Here is a 20200-nt window from a genome sequence, read left to right on the forward strand (position 1 = left end):
ATAGAAGTAGAACCATGTTCCCTGCTGGCCTGCCCCTGCTCCCCACAAGCCCCACCACCACACACCCTCCCAAACACAATACAAACCCCCAAACACATGCACAAGGTGGAAGGATGTCGATTAGATTCAGGGGTGATTGACTCGACTGCTAACATATTGAAGGGGTGGAGGTGCTATGTTTCACCAGAAGGTTTTAGGAGGCAGGAGGAGAAGACTGAGGGTACACATGATATTTCAGAGAGGTAGAATGTAGACTGACAGCTTGAGGAGACTGATTGCCATGAGAACATATGGATGTGTGACAATATGTAAGAATTGATGAATGGCGGATGTTTCATGGCAAGCATTGACGTTTGTGCATAACACAATTTCCTTTTTATCATCGTACCATTTTTAGGTTCCGCTGAGGAATCTATGATTTGACTTGTTTGTACAAGGTGGCTTACGGCTGCACAAAATTGGATCCCTGCTATCAGCTAAGTATCCGTATTGAAATTAATTGTGTTTAGAATATGTCACTTTCCGATTATTGTATGACTGCATAACTGCAAACTGGTCATATGGATAATTCCCATAAAGCTTTAAGTCTCTTAAATCAGCATGAATACAATAAAAGGCCTGTAAAATGAATTTCAGGTTCTTCGACTAATAGCCCAAAAAACCTGTACATTATTTTTTAAAAGATTAAAATGTGTATACTTTAGCATTGCACACCATTCAATTGCTGGATGTATTCTCTGAGTTGATTGTTTTAATGTTCTAGTGTCATTTAATTATGTGCACTTCATACTGGCCATTTAGACATGCTATGAAATATGCTCAAAATGTTTTTTTCATCTACTCTCACAGCCAATGGCAGCACTTTATTACCAGCGGATCACCTCTCCAAAGGTAAGCACTTTTGAGGTCCTACTTTTACATGCAATGGGTTCTCACATTGGAATGATAATTGTACCTAGATGTTCTGTTGACTTCATGAATTACTTGTGTGCACAGTTAAATACGAACATGGCACCCTCTCGTTATTTGTATCCCAAATATTCCATAATTTGTTTATGTTTACCTGTGTTCATTTATTAATAAAATGATGATAATGTTTTACTCGTCTGAAAATTTGAATTATAATTAAAAATGGATCTTACTTTTGTAGTTTAACGTTTACATGGATCCATAATTGTATTAACCAACATTCTCAGCCCTCACGCACAAATGTCTGCACGATCAGGCCCCTAAATATCTCATCCAGAGATTTTCCAAACCCGTTGCCTCCAGGCCCTCCAGAGTGGCCTACTCCAACCTGATCACGGTGCCAAATACCCGCAGAGTGTGAGCTGGTGGCACTAGTTTCCCCACCTTGACAGCCACCCTCTGGAACGTACTTCCACCGCACATCAGACTACTTGACTCTCACACTGCTTTTCGCAAGGCCATCAAGACTAGTCTCTTAAAATAATGTGCCTGGTTCTTGTCCGCTACCTAGGACCTAGGTACCTGTAACACTGTATATATTTTTAAGAACTCTTCTGGGGAGGCTTTTTTGTAACCCTTAATCAAGCCTTCCTACGCACTGCTTTCAGCGCCTCTATGCCTCCGGGCTGCAGTGCGCTTTACAAATGTAGAAAATAAATAAATAAATAAATATAAATTCTGAAAAGTACTCTGACTTTATGTCCACCTCTGGCGATTAGGGCTTGATTTGCACATCTTTTTTGTAGCCACAAGTGCATGTGTGGCCAGGAACATTTGAAAATTGTGGCTGCCACAAATTGTAACTTATTCACAAAATGCTGGGCAATGCGCATGTGCAGCCAGCCCAAATGGATGGAAGTGCACTTGCGACTTAACGGGCCTCCAGTAACACCCTCTTGCTTTATGCAAAGTGGGTGTGCCAGAGGAGTGCCAGTGAAGGGGCACTTCCTGCACATGCACATGGATTAACCTGATTCACAGACTGGTGTGAGTCATATTTGGGACATTGGCACATCTGCAACAAAAAATGCAATTTTAAAAAAAAGGTTTTATTTGAAAATGCTTTACTTGCCCTATAGTTTGACATGACCATTACATTCTACAGTAAAAAAAAACTACATATTTTTACCTTCCCTTTGAAGTTGAGCTTCCAGTGCCTTGCATCTGGTGATTTCTTATTTTTTATGAATTAGGTTACTTTTCATAAACAAAGTGTGGCAGGCTCTAGTTGTTCATTGTGCATGTGGGATTCTTTGTGAGTCAGTGTCTATATGCAATTTGCTGGTCGTCAGAGCCACAATTTGTTTCTGACACAATTTGACACAACTTTGCAAGAGTTTACACTATTTGTAAATTACAGTAAAAGTAGACATTAGGTGTGCAAAGGTTTACGAATAAGTACATTTCCTTGTAAACCGAGTGTTCACATGATAGTGAAAATGTAAGTGGACATTATCTTTGCAGAGGTTTACAAAACTCAAGTTTTGTAGTCCAAAACATACACTGGAGTTTGAATTTTAAGTTTGCAAAGTACATCTATATTGCATACCACGGTAAACCTAATGTTTACAACATTTCTAAACTTTAACTCCATTTGGACTTGCAAAACTACATGGTTTACATTGTTACCGTAGATTTCACTGATTACCATTTTACCTGAGATATCACCAAATGTATTTCACTGAAAATGGTAGGTAAAGTGGTATATGTATAGTGCATAATAGGTGGGGTATGGGGTAAGGGTATAAGTTAGGGTAGGGAAGGGTGACAAGGGGCTGCGGGGGTCACCCCCACATTATATGAAAAGAAAAGTAGAACAATCAAAAAGTTTATTTGGTTTTTCGGTGGAATGGATTCGGTGGAATCTCCATTAGGTAAAATATTTTTGAAGAAATCACATTCATCGAGTATACACATGTGTAAACCAACATGTAAACATACATTTTACACCAATATTACAAATGCATGCAAACCACTGCAAACCTCATATTTGCAGTGAGTTGCATGCATTTTACAATATTGGTAAAGTGTGATTTTCATGCATGTACTACCTTCCTGCGTTCCCATAGGTGTCCCAATAAAAATGGCACTTCACATGTGTGGGTGCAGTGACCTGGAGCAAAGGGAAAAGGCTAAACCACTGATATACCGAATGCCCTGGGGAGACACTATTTATAGTGTTTTTGGTCTTGTGGATAACCCACAGATTTGGGACTGGGGTGTGGCAGCCACCAAGGAAAACAATGAACCTTATGCATTTCTGAAAAGAAGACACCAGTTGGAATCCAAAGAGGTCTCACTTGCGTGTGTCTCGCCATGGGTAAGACTGGAGTTGGCCTCAGGGACAACCCGCACATTTGTGTCTGCGGTGTCACAGCCACCAAGGAAAACTGGGAACCCCGGCTGCCCTGGCAGGGTCCCCATCTTTCCGTCGAGGGAAAAGCATTAACGCAACCTAGCCAGAGGTCTAGCATGCTGGGGGTGATGTCCCTGGCCTTGGGTGCCTGTCTCCCATCTGGGCCGACCGTCCCCAAAACCAGTGGTGGTCCCAGGGAGCCCTGGCAGGGTCACCATCCCTGCCTGAAGGCAAAAGCTGTAACACGGCAGGGCAAGAGTTCCAGGACAGCCAGGGGGGCTACCTCCAGGCTTGGGCGCCTGTCTCCCATGTGGATCAACCATCCCCAAGTCCAGCTGCAGTTCCATGGAGCCCCAGCAGGGTCCCCAATTGTCCCTGGAGGGCAAAGCTGTAACGCAGCACAGCTAGAGGTCCAGGATGGGTGGGGTGATGTCCTCTGCAATGAGGACCTGTCTCCCATGTGGGTCTTCCGTCCCCAAGTTCAGCGGCGACTGCAGGGAGCCCGGTATGGTCCCCAACCCTCCTGGAAGGGAAAAACTGGATTTCAGCTCAGACAGAGCTTCCGAACAGTAGGGGCTGCAGCCCCCGGCCTTGGGTGCCTGTCTCCAATGTGGGTGTACCATCCACAAGTCCAGCAGTGGTCCCAGGGACCATGGCAGAGTGCCTACCCCTTCTCAGAGGATAAATCTGTAACACAGCCCAGTCAGAGTTCCAGGCCATCTGGGGATGCTGCCCTCAGCCTTGGGCACCTGTCTCCAATGCGGGTCGACTGTCCCCAAGTCCAGCAGTGGTCCCAGGGAGACCTGTCAGGTTCCCCATCCCTCCCTGGAGGTAAAACCTGTAATGCAGCCAGGCAGAGCTCCAGAATGGTCGTGGGTGATGTTCCTGGCCTTGGGCGCCTGTCTCCCATGCGGGTCGACCGTCACCAGGTCCAGCGGCATTCCCAGGGAGCCCCGGCAGGGTCACCATCCCTGCCTGAAGGCAAAAGCTGTAACACGGCAGGGCAAGAGTTCCAGGACAGCCAGGGGGGCTACCTCCAGGCTTGGGCGCCTGTCTCCCATGTGGATCAACCATCCCCAAGTCCAGCTGAAGTTTCAGGGAGCCCCAGCAGGGTCCCCAATTGTCCCTGGAGGGCAAAGCTGTAACGCAGCACAGCTAGAGGTCCAGGATGGGTGGGGTGATGTCCTCTGCAATGAGGACCTGTCTCCCATGTGGGTCTTCCGTCCCCAAGTTCAGCGGCGGCTGCAGGGAGCCCGGTATGGTCCCCAACCCTCCTGGAAGAGAAAATCTGGAATGCAGCTCAGACAGAGCATCCGAACAGTAGGGGCTGCAGCCCCCGTCCTTGGGTGCCTGTCTCCAATGTGGGTGGACCATCCACAAGTCCAGCAGTGGTCCCAGGGACCATGGCAGAGTCCCTACCCCTTCTCAGAGGATAAAGCTGTAACACAGCCCAGTCAGAGTTCCAGGCCATCTGGGGATGCTGCCCTCAGCCTTGGGCACCTGTCTCCAATGCGGGTCGACTGTCCCCAAGTCCAGCAGTGGTCCCAGGGAGCCCTGTCAGGTTCCCCATCCCTCCCTGGAGGCAAAACCTGGAATGCAGCCAGGCAGAGCTCCAGAATGGTCGTGGGTGATGTTCCTGGCCTTGGGCGCCTGCCTCCCATGCGGGTCGACCGTCACCAGGTCCAGCGGCATTCCCAGGGAGCCCCGGCAGGGTCACCATCCCTCTCTGGAATCAAAACCGATAACGCAGCCAGGCCAGAGCTCCAGGATGGCCGGGGGAATTTCCTTGGCCTTGGGTGCCTGTCTCCCCCGTGGGTCGACCATCCCCAAGTCCACCAGCAGTCCCAGGGAGCACTTGCAGGGTCACCATCTCTCATCAGAGGGAAAAGCTGTAATGCAGCACAGTCAGAGTTCCAGGACAGCCACGGAAGAGGGCCCACGGCGGGCGGCCAAGGTGACAGAGGGAAAGCAGGAGCAGGGGTCCCAATGAGAAGGATCTCCCTCTTACTGGCATTAAGGCAGAGATCGTTGGAGGTGCACCAATCCTGAATCGTGGATAGACTGGAATGAGCGAGAGAGGAGATGGGACTGAGGGGAGCCTGAAGGAAAGCTGAGTGTCATCCGCATAACACTGAAAGTTAGAGGAGAAGGTAGAGATCATGTGGGCCAAAGGGGCCAAGTAGAGGTTGAAAAACAAGGGTGAGAGGATATAGCTCTGGGGAAACCACAGGTAGAGAGAGAGAGAGGTGGCAGAGAGAAAGGGACCGAGTTGGACCTGGGAGGGATGGTCCAAGAGGAAGGAGGTCAGCCACTCCAGGGTTTGATCCGTGATGCCCAGGGTGTCACAGAGATGATTGTTCGGGATGGCGTGGTTGACCATATCCAAAGCGGAGTAAAGATCAAGGAGGAGGAGGACAGAAGGAAAGCTGGAATCAAGGTTAGACAGCAGAACTTCACGGGTGTTCAGGAGAGCAGTTTCCGTGCCTCTAACAGCTCTGAAGCCAGACTGATGGTCATGGAGACAACCAACAGATTCAGTTTGGAGAGTAAGCTGGGAGATGGCCAGCTTTTCCAAGAGTTTGCCGAGAAAAGTGGTGATGGAGATTTCGTGATAGTTTGCCGGGCAGGTAGGAAAGATGGCTTCTTGATGAGGGGGTGCACAAGGGAGTGCTTAGGTGGAAAAGGGAATGTTTCAATGGTGAAAGAGTGATTACAGGGATCATCCAAGGCTGAGGCGAGGGTGTCAATATGGTCCTTGTTGTTTCTGGAGGAGCAGGGAGCACCTTTTTGGGTTACACCTTCATAGATTGGACTTGTCTAGAAACTTTGTCAGGTGTTGCCAGAGAAAAGGAGGAGAAGGGAGGAGGACAGGGAGAGATAACCAAAGGCGTCAGAGAGAGGAAGAGGAGATAGAGAATAGGATAGTGGACAGGGTGTCCTGAGTTTTAGAGGAGAAGTGAGAGGCCAGAGCTATACAGAGGTCCTGGAAGGGAACAGGAGAGGTAGAGACTGCAAAAGGATTGCCAGTTCCTTACAGATAAGAGTTTGGCTGTGTTGTTAAAGACTGCAAAGATGCAGGCTTGAATGTGTGCTCTCTTCTTGTACAGGACAGAGCGTCTATATTACCTTTGGAGCAGGCAGTAGGCCAGTTTGTCAGAGGATGCACCCGAAGCCCTTGTAAGGAAGGCATGGTTTAAAACTGTGAAGACAAACACAAGTGACCACAGTTCAAAGGTGTGTATTGAACTTCAATTGGTTGAACACCCATCTAACCATAGTTCTAAGGATGGGAACAAGCTACAACCATCAAAGTAAAAATAACACAGTCCTAGTGTAGTCTGTCGAAATAAAAAGGGCCTATATTAATAAACATATTGCCAGTCCATACTTCTAAATACAAATGGTGTGCGAAAATGATGCATGCAAAAGAAAGTGTTCAAGAAACAATATGTCAGGACAGATGAGTGATATGCTCCCCTTCCCCACGTTTCAGCATGGGTAAAGGTGCCACACTTGAGCTTGGAGCACACTCTAGCTTTTTTGAGCACCAGGATGCAGCTCAAAATTAAATGGGACATTCTGTGATAAAGTCTCTTGTTCTCCACAAGTCTCTCCCTCGCAGATTGCCTCGGCTTACCAATCAAACATAAAGTTCTCTCGCCTCAAAAGTTCACTGTCATTCATTTTCAGATATAATATTTACTTTGGGTCTCCCACAGCCGGGCTCGGACCCTCTTCTTACACAATGTCTCAATGGGTCTCCCTCGATCAGGATCGGACCCCTTTTTTGACAACTCAAAGGCACAATAGGTCTCCTTCAGATGGGCTCAGACCCACTTGTGACTTGCAACCCCAAGGTCTCTCTCAGCCGGGTTTGGGCCTTGGTAGGGTTCACTTTAATGAGTAGTTCACATATATCGAAGACTTTCGATTGTGCAAAGGATTTTTCTCAGACCCTCGCTTGACCACTTCAATTTTCTCATATCAGATTTTCATTTGCTATGTCGTAATTCAAATATAAAAGTTTCACTGATTTGTTTCTTTGTAAGTCACCTTTCGCCAGAGACCTTCGATCCACGTGGTGCCGGACCAATCTGAAAACTTGTATCTTTTGTTTCTCTCATAAAATGTTCCAAACATTTATCAGCTTTCTGTAATTTACTTGCATCTTTCATCAAACGCTCCAACTTTCGCTCTCTGAGGATACATTGTTGCCGCCCATAACCTTCATTAAACACAGACCACCCTTGTACAGTTCCTCCCGACTCACCGGCTGTGTTGAAGGTTCTGCTTTTGGCTTTGATCCAGGAGCCAAGGATGATACCATGGCAGCTGCAGTTCCCCCCAGACTTGGCCAGTCATGTTGGAGGGATCTGGGTATCTCAGACACACAGAATAGAATTATTGTGCTTCACTTCCTAGCTTTACATGTTCTGCATTCAAATCCTCAAGAGTATAATGATCACTCATTGAAAAGCTCAAGGGCATCTCCATCCTGTCTCTCTCTTCTTGACCTGTCGTCTTTCTCCATCGATCCAGCTATGGCCTGGAAGAAACTGCTCCTTCGTGTGCTATGCCTTGCTAAAAGTGTGCTCTTGTGCTCTGCCTTTAATCACTGTGGGGAAGTTGATTTGGAATCAGGTGTGTGTTGTCAAAGGTAATTGCCGAACCCTGCCTGACCATAGTAGTGGGATATGTCAGGTACGGTGCTCGGGTGTGAATCTGTTTTCTCCCACAGCGGGCAGTCTGTGTGAAAGTCTTCATGTAGGGAAGGGGGGATAGGGGGTAAAGTTCCCAGGTATCCTACCAGGTAGGATGGGGTAAGGATATTACAGGGGGGATACTGTGTCTCACCACAAAGTGTCCCACTCCTACTCCCTGAGGATATCTCACCCAGGTGATCCTCCCGCACTGGTCCACCCCAGGGACTGGTTTCAAAGGCGATAGCCTTGCCCTGGCCACCTGCGTGACAAGTGACCGGGGACTAGCTAGTGAGACACCCTTTGGTTTCTCACACCCTCCACTTCCTCTCAGCCACCCAGCATTTGCGTTTCAGGATGGCGAGGCCGGAATCATACCAAGAGTTGTACCTGGAGGTAGGTTTCAGACGGATTCTCGTGACAGGGGCAAGAATGTCCAGTGTGTTGGAAATAGAAAGATGAAGATTAGAAAGTGCTGTGTCAGGGTGTGAGTCAGCCGCAGGAGTAGGAGTAGAGAAAATATTGAGGCAAAGGCATCCACTGACACACACTTCATGGGCCAAATGACCGAGAAGGTAGGTTGCAGTCCTGTGGGGGTCTTTGCATGAGGGATAGAGAGTTTCAGATGAGACAAGAGTAGAAAGTGGTCAGTCCAAGAGAGAGGAGTGGTGAAAGGGTTAGAGAGCGGGATGTCTGAGGTGATGAAAACATCCAACGTATGTCCGGTAGAGTCTGTCGGGCCAGAGGGCAGAATGGAAAGAGAGAGTGTCGCAGAGGTTGTGGAAAAGCCCAGAGGAAGGATTAGAGGCATCCAGGTGGATGTTGAGATCTCAGAGGAGGAGAAGTTAAGAAGTAGAGAAGAGGAGAGGTTGGCCAATTCAGAGAGGAAGAGGGCGACCTGACAAAGTGGCCTATAGATGGTGGCCACAGTTGGAGAAAGGCACGAGAGATAGAGAGCCTGCAGACCAGGCATTCAAAGGAGGAGTAGGCCTGCTTAGGGATGACAAAGGCCTCGACCCACTCCAGAAAGAATAGGGCTATCTAGCTCCAGGATAGTTGGTTTTGGGTTTGGAGAAGATCTTGTAGCCAACAGGGAGGAGAGTGTCAAAACTCATGACAGAACTGGCCGTAAACCATGTCTCGGCGAGAGCAAGGACATCTAAATTGAGTTCTTCGAGGAGGTGACAGATGTCAGAAGAGTGTTTGACAGCAGAACAAGAGTTGAGAGTAGCGATTTGTAGCACGTTGTCACATTTGAAAGACTTCCGTGGAGGGGTACAAGCTTGAGGTACATCCTACCAAGGTGGTAGAGGGATCTGGGGGTAGGCAGATGAGGGTACCAGAGAGGTGGCAGAAGTACTGGATAATTTTACTCACTAAACACAGGAACATTGTCTAGTGCAGGACAACTCCCCCCAAAATAGGAAACATGAGATAAAAAGGAGCCTGTTCCCAGTTCCTACCAACACAGCTCTTTGGATATGTTTGGCTCAGTGGTACCAGCAGAGCAGTGTCTAAGGAAGAAGTTCTATTATTACTTTATGACCGGAGCATGCCGTTTAAAGTAAAATGCATCATTTTCTTTGAATAGTTAATAGTTGATATTGAATAAAGATTAAAACATTACATCCGTTTAAGAGTTAAAATATATGTACTTACCTGCAAAGTATCCAATTTCTTATTGGGAATGGGAAATACTTGCATACTCCCTAAAGAAACATATAAATACCAAATTGAAAAAATAATCAGTACAATACTCCCAATTCAAAATCTTATTGAAACCCCTTCATAAAGGCTACAATAATAGAGTTTATCAGATGCCGTGTTGTGGCCGGTGCACAGCATCAGTCGTTTCAACATGAATAACTAAAGTCTAGGGGTCTGACAGTGTATTAGGGCTCACTTTGGACACCTCATTTGAAATATATGCGACAGAGATCAATTTCTTCATTTATTCATTTCATTTGTTTGTAAAGTGCGAAATACTGGCCCTGAAGCATGGAGCTGCTAAGACAAAACATGAACAACATGCAACCAAGATACGGGTGGTGCAGTGCAGTGCAATGTCATGGAAAACTAGGAGAATACAAACTCAAGAAGAAATTCAGAAGAACATTTTTTAATTCAGTCAGTTATAATTCATAAATTTGTTGTAACTTTCTTCTTTCCCAGTTTACGACAGTGACTCAAAAAAGAAGGAACGTTGCTCCGGCCAAAGCCAATAACAATGCAGTGTATGTCATTCATAAGAGATCATTCCTTGATGTGGACCCTCTGCAGGAATCTAAGATCATAGGACCTAACACATTCTCCATCTTTAAGATGCAACCAGGCCAGGCCTTTATTCTGCAGGTTGTCTCTCGGTTCATGTCTTTCAGGTTTGTTCACATTCATGAGTACAACATTTTGTTGGTCTGCAACCAATCCTTTTAGGTATGGGTCAGTGATTTCTGGCATTTGTGATTTTCTAGCATGTCAAACTTTACTCTCAAGAGCTCCATTGAGCTTTAACAGGGATGATCTATGGATCATAGAAGGGGGTTGATGTACAGTTACCTTTCCTACTGGAACTATGGACCCGCCCGGCATAGCAAGGTCTGAGAGTGGAGTCTGGTGCCTGCCAATATCTTTGGAAGGCACATCATTTGTGACCAGTGAGCTAACATCCAGATTCAGATATGTTTGATAACTGACCGCTACATTTTTATTAAATGCCTACATCATGAGGTAATCTGAACAGAAGTTTGTTTGACAGTCGCTATCCACAGTATTTAACTCTGGAGAGCATATGTTGAAAGAGGTTACCCAAGCAGTAAAATCGTGAACACTCTCACATTTATCCAGGTCAGAAATGATTTGCAGCTTAATGCTTTGCCAACTACTAGTGGCATTTGATGACGTGTCTCCCAAGTTGGCATTAGTAAGGGCTTCTGGGATAACACTAGCCCAGGTTTTCATGGGCGATGTTAAGGCGTTACACAAAGCTTGAGTTAGGCAGCCATTTTTCTCTGTTCAGGAAACTATATTTACATTAGACTGATTTAGATGGGTCCATTGGGAAGTCTCAGAACGTTCTGTGATGTTATTCTGTTTGATGGCAAGTGTACTCTTACTCATGCTAGTAATAGGCATTCTGAACGTGTGGAAGGAAAAAGTACCAGAGTGGAGGAAAGACTCTTATGCCTAATAACTGCTCTAATTCGAGCATAATAACAAAAGGATAACAAGAGAATTGGGGCTCAAATGAACAATGGGCACGAGATATTGAAAGATATCATTGTAAAATAATCCCTGGGCTATTCACTTGGTTGGCTGACACTTCACAGGCCTCTGATGTTTCCTGCCAGAAATCAGGCCATCACTTATTGGTTGCATTTCTGAACACTACTATTTTGCATATTGAGAGTGTATTAGCCAATTGCCATCTAGTCAAACCGCTACATGTTTCAGGAATGTACTGAGAGTTGATATCAGTACCCATCATTAGCAAGAGGAATATGTAGGTGCCCTCAGCGAAGGTATATTTCAAAATACTGATTAGCAGGTAGATTAGATTGACCAAATTGCTTGTATACAAACTGAAAAGAAGTGGACACATGACCAAAACATTAGGATTTCCACAAGTTAGCCCTCTTTCTGTGTGGAAGGAATCTGATGGAGCTACATCCTCTAGAAGGATAGGAACCAAGACAGCATGGCATTTTTATACGATCTTGTCTGCCTAGGGGAATATGGAGGTCGACATTGTTGGATGCATCTGACAATTCTAAAGGTAGCAACATGCCAACAAAGGCTGCATCCACGAGTCTCCTTAATTTCCAGATGACTGCAAATAACACTTCATACCACAGCCCTGACAGAGGTTTGCTTCCAAATGGTTCGATCAGCATCTTCGAGAAACTGCAAATGTTAAAAAACATTTCCAACAGATGCCGTGCAAAAAGTTGATGGATGGGAATACATTGGATCCAAAGCATCTGCGAAAAGTTACTTCAATATGGGCGGGACTACAGACTAAAGAATTTTGGGAACCTTGTCAGTCTCATGGGGCCATGTTAGTATTCCAAATAATACATAATCAATTTAGGATTCTATCAAGATAACATTCTAAGGGGCCAGAACCTCATACGACTGGACTAGAGAATAACATTACTCCATGGGCAGACATGTAAAATGACACAACACTATTCAGGAGGTACTGAAATCATCTTCTAAGAAGGCGGCTTTATTTTTTTCACTGCTTTTGTTACTGTTGAGATAATACAATTTTGGAAATGTTGATCAAAAAGAAATTGCATAAATTGTCAGTAAGGAATTGTGATAGAATTGCTTTGAGGAGGATTAACATTCTTTCATATCAGAAAAATCTTCATGGTTATTCTCTTCTTCACTGTGCATAAACTTTGTCATGCTTACTTTGTTGCATTTGAAGCTCTAGTTTGGAGTCTGCTTAATAGGTGATTGGCTGGTTCCTTTCTGGCATCTGTAATTGATAGTTTGATGGATGCGCGTTTGTCAGTGTACCTTTTCCGAGGAGAGTTGGATTATTTTTTGCTTTTATTATTCTGAGAAGACATATGTCTTAAGGCATTGGTGACATTATGGGAATAGTGAACCAATTATGGCAGCAAAGTGTTTACATTTTGGCATTGTAAACTGGTGAAATGATAGGCATCCGGAATGCCCCATTCTCACCACATTACCGATGCAATGCATGACACATTCTGAATTGATCATTTCCTGCATTGTATGCACCGCCACTGTACAATATTCATTTCCACCATCAAAGAAATGCTGGCAAATCGTGAAGAACTTAACAGTAGTAAGTGACAATGCTGTCATATCAACAGCGGTATACGACAGCGATTTCCACTAAGCAGGAATATCACCAGTGGAAGTGGTACTTAGCTCCAGTGGTTTTTCTTCCTGAATATAATTCAGACTCCTAACAAGGCCCTAAATTACAATATTACCTGTCGTAATTTTTAACATGGACCTTTGCTTATTATCGAGATTACATTGGTTTAACACTGCACATATTCCCCTATTTAGTACTAAACGTTTACCACATTGGTGTTTTAAGGAATGTAGTTAACTGAAACACGGAATAGACATGTGTCTGCTTTGAAAAACATTTTGTGAAATCTGTATGTATTTCCCGAAGTTAGTCAAGTAATTATCTTACAAAGCTTGCTATATAAAATAAACTGCTTAGCCAGCTAATGAGGGATTATAAGGCCCCCGTGACGATCAACTTAAGGCATAATTGTGACAACACCAAAAAGGAAAGTGATTAACACATCAAACATGAATCAAACACGTTGTTTTTGCATTCAGGTGTACAATCACAGAAAATAGTAAACGTCTGCTGCCAGAAATAAGATTAATGGCAATTCCTTTATCTATTATTCACAGTGTGTTGTTCATCTTGACAGGTAATGTGTACTGTGTGGAAAATGTAATCAATGCACATTGTAACTTTGCATCATGCAAAGCTTATGCAAAAAGATATGCCAACAATTACTATGAATGAACGTGCTGCAAAATAATCTATGTGTATTGATTTATTTGTTTGTATATAGTAGAACAATGCAGCTAAGTGGTGGGAGAATTAATTTGCACAGAACTCAAAACACCTGTACTTTGGGGGATACAAGTCACAAAAATGATTCTACCCGCCAATATTCAATGAAGATGTCTGGGGAGAATAGTTCAGGGGCAACAAGATTGCCTAGGAAGTAAGAGGACGCCGAGCAACACAGGTTCGATCAGCAGATCCGCGCTTAGAAACATCTGGGTGTTAAGTGCAGTATAAATCCCAAATTATAAAATTATAAGATGGATTTGCCGAATCAATCTTCATCAAATATAAGTAGCTGAATCGACTGACACTGAGTAAACAAACGTGTTGTCCACTTTTTTCAAATTTAAATTTAAATTAAATGTTTAAATTTAAATTTAAATGTATTTAATGATGTGCGACAGTTTAAATATAAACTTTACACATAGTTCTAATACATTTACCAATATAAAATAAAGAATATATAGAGAGAGAAGAAAATACATTAAAGTGAAATCAGTTAAAATAAGTAAAAATAGAATAGAATAAGAATAGAATAAGATACCATCATTTAACCTCATTTAAACTAATTTTCCAGCTCATATAACCTCCAGGTATGTTAAACAGCATGAGGATGCAGGTACAAATTCTTAATAGAAAATGCCAACAACAGTTCAATTCAATTCATAGTTCGAACATACGTATATAAAAGTTCATTATTCAGGGGTCTAAACCACCTTATTACCCGGCCATGATAATAAGGATTAAGTAGGCCCCACAGATCCATAATTAACGCCATACAGTGATGGCCCTCCAGAATGTAAGTTGCTGCAATTCGTATAAAGTGGTCCCACCCGATTAACACTGTATATTGCTAGAGTATTGAGAAATCAGATATGCTAGATGGTAATACCCAGAGTTTTTTCAATCATCAGCCAAATGCTATATATTGCAATGTGAGTTTTTATACTGGTCGAATTTAAACTATGAAACCAGAACCAAGGTTCAACTATGTACTCCAGATTGTGAACCAGGTTCACATAGTATAATTCATATGTTTTAACCAGGACCGGGCAAGCAGTAAATAGATGTATAGTAGTTTCCTCAGTAGCAGTGTTTTTACAGATGCAACAGTGTTTTTCTTGAGGGAGCAAGTGGATATCAATCCACTTGTTGGTAAGCACCGGTAGGCAATCAAGTCGGAGCAAAAGAAGGAAACGCCTGAGTCTACTAGAAGGGCTCAAGTTCATGTACACCTGTGGTTTCAAAAATATATACAGTCTATACCGTACAAATTGGTACTTTGTTAGCTTGCCCAGATGGTCCTAGTTCTCAACCAGTCCCAAACATCGATCCGATTCGACAAGCCTTTCTTCGATGTGTCATAGGTGCCCCTCAATGCAGGGATCCAACCAGTCACTTTGTAAAGGCTTTACATGTAGTTTTTTAAATGGTAAGTCGTCGGCTCCCTAGAGATCTCATGATGTAAAGAGCTCAATAAGAGGTTCTGAGGTTGGTTGGTCATCTTCAAATACATATCCGCCCTTCTTTTGAGTAAAGTAGCTTTTAGGGAGGTTAAGCCCAGTTCCAGTCTAAGGATCGCCATCAGGATACATTGGGGAAGGCCCAGTATCCTCCTCCAGAATTTGCCCTCTATGACTTGCAGCCAGCTTAAATTGATGTTCAGTAGAGCTTCCAGGCCATAGGTGACCATCGGGGCCAGTATTTGCATATACAGCTGGCGCACACCCCACAAAGTATAGCCACAATTTTTAAGGGCAAATTGATGTATTAATGCTGTTAATTGTGCAGCTCTGGTGATTCGCATTTGTATGCAGGTTATATATTCACCTGTAAGATCGATCTCCACACCTAGGTATTTATACATGGGGGTGTATTTTATTTCGATCCCCTGCATAGTTAATTTTTGCCTATAGAATTGTTTTGCCGAAAAAACCATTAATTGTGTTTTTCTGCTATTAATGACCAAATTATTATTAATGGTATATTCCCAGAGTGCACAAGCCGATCTGGATAATCCACTAAATGTGTGATCCATAATAATCAGATCGTCAGCGTATGCGAGCACTGGACAGTGCTCGGATCCAATCCGAGGGGGGCAATTGTGGGCTGCAGAGACCGCTATAGGAATGTCGTGGGTAAACAGATTGTATAGAAAAGGAGCTGTAACACAGCCCTGTTTTACTCCCCTATTCTGTATAATTGGAGCGGTCATGTGGCCCTGGGAATCCAGCTTCAATCTGGACGTAGTGTTTTGGTGTCAGGCTTTCAGATAATAAAGGAGTTCCTCGGGCAGCCTAATACTTTTAATTTTTGCCAGAGTTTATCTCGAGGGACAGTATCAAAAGCCGCTCGAAAGTCTATAAAGAGGGCATACAAAGGAGGTTCGCCATGGTTCTTGGCTTTTATCCTTAGCAGATCGATAAAGGTCAGGTTCATAGTGGTAGTATACCCTTTCCTAAAACTGCTTTGAAATCGGTTTAATATTCCAACCTTGGCAGCCCATGCCTCCAGCTTTTCCAAAAGGAGCGATGCAAACAGCTTCCCTGTACAGTCCAGCATTGAGAGTAATCTGGAATTTTCAGGCTCCATTGTATTTCCTCTCTTGAAGACTGGTATAAGTATGGAAGTTTGCCACAAGGCCGGGATATTACCAATCTCCAAGATTTTGTCGAATAGGATCTTTATTAAACTGGCCGAGAAGTCCGGATTACTCTTCAAAACAATGTTAGCTAAGCCGTTGGGTCCTGGAGCTCTTGAATATTTCAGGGATTTAATTTTGATGAGGAGTTTCTCTTTGGACGTGATTAATGGTTTCTCCAGCAGGACCTCTTCAGCACTACAACGGATACCCGGCACTGATAGAGCATTATGATCAGATAGGAATTCAATCCATTGTTGAGCGTTCATTGGGTTAACCATTGTATGGTTAGTGGGGCCCCTTAATTAATTCAGGATACCCCAGATATTTCTGGTGTTTTTTGAGCAAACAACTTGAACCATTTGTTGCCAGAAACCCCACTTCTCAGCTCTTCTCTTCATCTTAATCCAGGCATAGTATTTATTCTTAAGATTTCTTTGTAGAGCTGCAAAGGATTCAAAAGTGGCCTAGGCATTTTTTGCTTTACGGATAGAAGCTCTTAGAACTCGCTTGGCATCTCTGATGCTTTTGTCGAAAGGTGTAATCTTCTTTCCTTATTGTATCATCGGATTAGTAGAGATAGTGACATGTGAAGTCGCAAAGGCTGCAATCCATTCCTCAATGTCATTCGCAGTGTATTTACTAAAAGTTTCGATATCATAGAGGAGAATCTCTTGTGCTGAATGTGCTGCATTATTGATACTTCTTGTGCGCCAGCGGATATGAGAGGCTGGGTGGTTTGTCACCAAGTAGCCCATAGGTCTGGGAGTTGGAATTTCCCAGTCAGCTGCAAAAGTCAGTTAAAAAGCTATGATCACTCCAATCATTAATAGTGATCTTCATATCTTTAATTCTGCTAGCAATATTCGGGTTTACAAATACATAATCCAGGGTGCTGGTTGACATGGCGTTACGCCAAGTGTAATTGCCAGGGTAATCGCTTCTCGTTCTCCCGTTAATACGTTCAAGATCACAATCCGAAGAAAAACACAGCCAATTTAAGCCTTCCGGATCTACTTTGTTATGGAGCATTAGTCCCTTTGGCTGAAGTAGAGGGTTGACAGTGGTACCCTCCGATCCGTTTATGTGGCAGTTAAAATCACCTGTGAGAATGACTGAATTGTTACCCGATGTCAATGTCCATTCGCTAAGTAACTCATGGATCGCTTCCTGTATTAGTCCTCTACTGACCGCACCAGGTGGATTATATAGAGTGACAAGTAGGATTCTTTCATGGGCAGCTTCATTTGGGACCACCACTTTCACAGCTATGATGTTATCTGATTGATTAGTGGTAATACGATGAGATTGGACTGAGTGCCTAACACCCACAATCATTCCCCCAAAAGGTCTGCCCCTAGGCCCCTTCTTGGCAAAAGACTGATACAACGAGTATCCGTTTAGAATCACAGGGGAGATCAACCATGTTTCCTGCAGACAGATACATATGTGGCCAGCTAAAATAGCTGCTGATCCTTCCGTTGCTAACAGATGGTTGAAACCTCTACAATTCCAAGACAAGATGATGTGGTCTCATTGTTTACTTATTATTAAAGGGAGAGATTCAGCCAGCCAGCTCAGAACTTTCTGAACATCGGCTATCTGAACTTTCTTCCCCGTGGGTGGAACAGATGGCAAAAGAGTTTTTCCCGGTGAGGGAATCACCTTTCGCGGGCAACTAAGGTCTTCCGCATCTGGATCTGCGTCGATCTCAATATTTATCACCAACAGATCTTGTTTAAAGCATCGCATCAGTTGGGCAGGCCCCAAGAATTTACAGTGAATTTCGGAAACATTAGCGTTTATGACTTGAAGTGGTCCTACATATTCAAAGTCGGCTGAACTAAGGACACAAAGTTGAGGGACAGCGTGGAGTCTCGTCATGAGAGCCGATCTTGTGAGCCAGTTTCGTTTGTGTTGCTCATAAGGGTTTTTGATAATGCATATTCGATTGTTGAGATTTGAAGTTTGCGAAGCCACTTTCTTGATGGCAGAGTTAAGCATACTCTGTGCCAAAGGGACCCTAGTTATATCTTTGTTTGGAGTTGAAAAGATCTTCTCCGAATCGTTGTTAAGTTGAGATGATTCAATATCAGGTAAGTCTTCTTCTACACATAGAGACTCAGTCACGTTGTCGGGAATTATCCAGCTTGTTAGAGAGCCCGGGCCCTTCGCTTTCCGTTTTGTGCCCTAGTAGCTTTCTTTTTAGCCTTTTTAGAGGCTTTCCCCACCGCAGCAGTCATAGGTAAAGGAGAGGCTATTACACATGGCTTTTTGTTCATGGCTGCTCTCCTAGCCAATCTTCATTGTTTCTGTGAATAAAAAACTGCTGATTCATCAGCGGGTTCAGAAGTAATCGCTGGATCCGCAGCAGATTGTGCAGGACTATTGTCCGTGGGTCTCGGGATCACATTTTCTTCTGCCCTCAGTCTGTTTTTAGCTCCTTCTCTTGCTGCGAGCGTAAGGGTAGTCTCCAGCATGCGCCCGCATTTCAAGAGAATTTTTAAGGCAAACTGAAGGGAAGCCACTGAAGATTGCAATTCGGCTAGGGCAGGCGAACTGGATGTGGATGCTCTGCTAGAATCGCTAATACTTCCCGAACTGGAGGGTTCCTGAAAGGGAACAAGATTAGGGGAAGCAGATAGTCGATCAGTTGGCTCACTCTGAGAGGATAATGCACTTCATTGTAAATGCTGCAGATTATTTCCTGACAAGCACGGTTGAGCTGGGGTCGTGGCCCTCTGCATTGAAAGGCAGAGGTCAAGGAGTGAATTATTATATATATCGCCATAATTGGTGGTATCTTGAGGAGTGTAGCTATGTTACTCACAGGTTCCCCCTCCTTCTGTTATATTGGTGTTTACTTCAGAAAGAGCCTTCGGCGGAAAGAAATCTGTAATTGCTCCATTAGAAAGAGGTTCTTTCTTTTTAGATTTAGGTTTACCCATTTTTTCTATTTGTTCCAGAAAGGGGAAGGTTTTTGTTACGTTTCCGTAGATTACACTTGGATTGCTGACCTTGCCTCTGAGAAGGCATGCACACTTAAGCAAGCGCAATCAGTTAACTCCAAGTAATTGAATTCAGAGTGGTTTTTATGGAAACAAAAGCCCTTCTTTGACTTGTACGGGGGGCTAGAATCTACAGAGCCCCAACGTGAATCCACTACTAATCCCAGTCTATAAAACTATTATCTGCCGAATGCCAGCCATGATCAAAGGGCGAACCCCGCAGTCTCACGGCTGGACCCAAATATCATTCGTAGTCAGGGTAGTAGAGATTCCAGTAGAACAGTCAGTTAATGAGATTTTCGTTTGAACTGGAGCAACAGTACAGGTCTGTTTGGTGAACGAGAAAGGGGCGGCACCCTGTGTTTAGCAGCCTTGAGGTTCTACAGCAGGGGCCGTCCCCCACCCGGTGCCACTGTTCCCATTTAGCAGTGTACACCTGAAGAAATTAGTGCTAAGTTAATAAATGCGGCGTTTTAGCACTAGTGAGTTTCCAAAACCAAAGTCCAGCACTGGAAAATCCCTGAAAGCACAGGGTCAAGGGAAAACCTCCCAACCTCAGTCGGCAGCACCCTCCGCACAGGCTGAGTCCCTCAATCTCTCGGCACTGAAATAGTGCAACCCACAGCCTTGCCAAATGTAGCCTCAGCCGCGTGTGCTCAACCTCACCAGCTGTCAGCTCGCATGGCTCAGGGTCTGCAGCCCAGAGCCCACAGCACCGCCAGCTCTCACTCGCCTGAATCTCGGCTCCCGTCGCCGATGGCCACGCAGCTTGGGTCCGGCCAGCACTGCAGGACACAAGAGAGAAGCGCCGCAAAGGCGAGACCGCAAGACAGCAAGGCGATGCGGTGAGGAGCCCAGGAGCTCAGCGGAGAGCTCGCAGCATGCGAGGGGAGGGCAGACAAACCGAAAATGGTTAGAAGAAAGGACGTCTCAGGGTCTCGAGCG

Source organism: Ambystoma mexicanum, chromosome 3p (genome assembly GCF_040938575.1).
Source record: "Ambystoma mexicanum isolate Mex_15411 chromosome 3p, UKY_AmexF1_1, whole genome shotgun sequence".
Classification (NCBI taxonomy): domain Eukaryota; kingdom Metazoa; phylum Chordata; class Amphibia; order Caudata; family Ambystomatidae; genus Ambystoma; species Ambystoma mexicanum.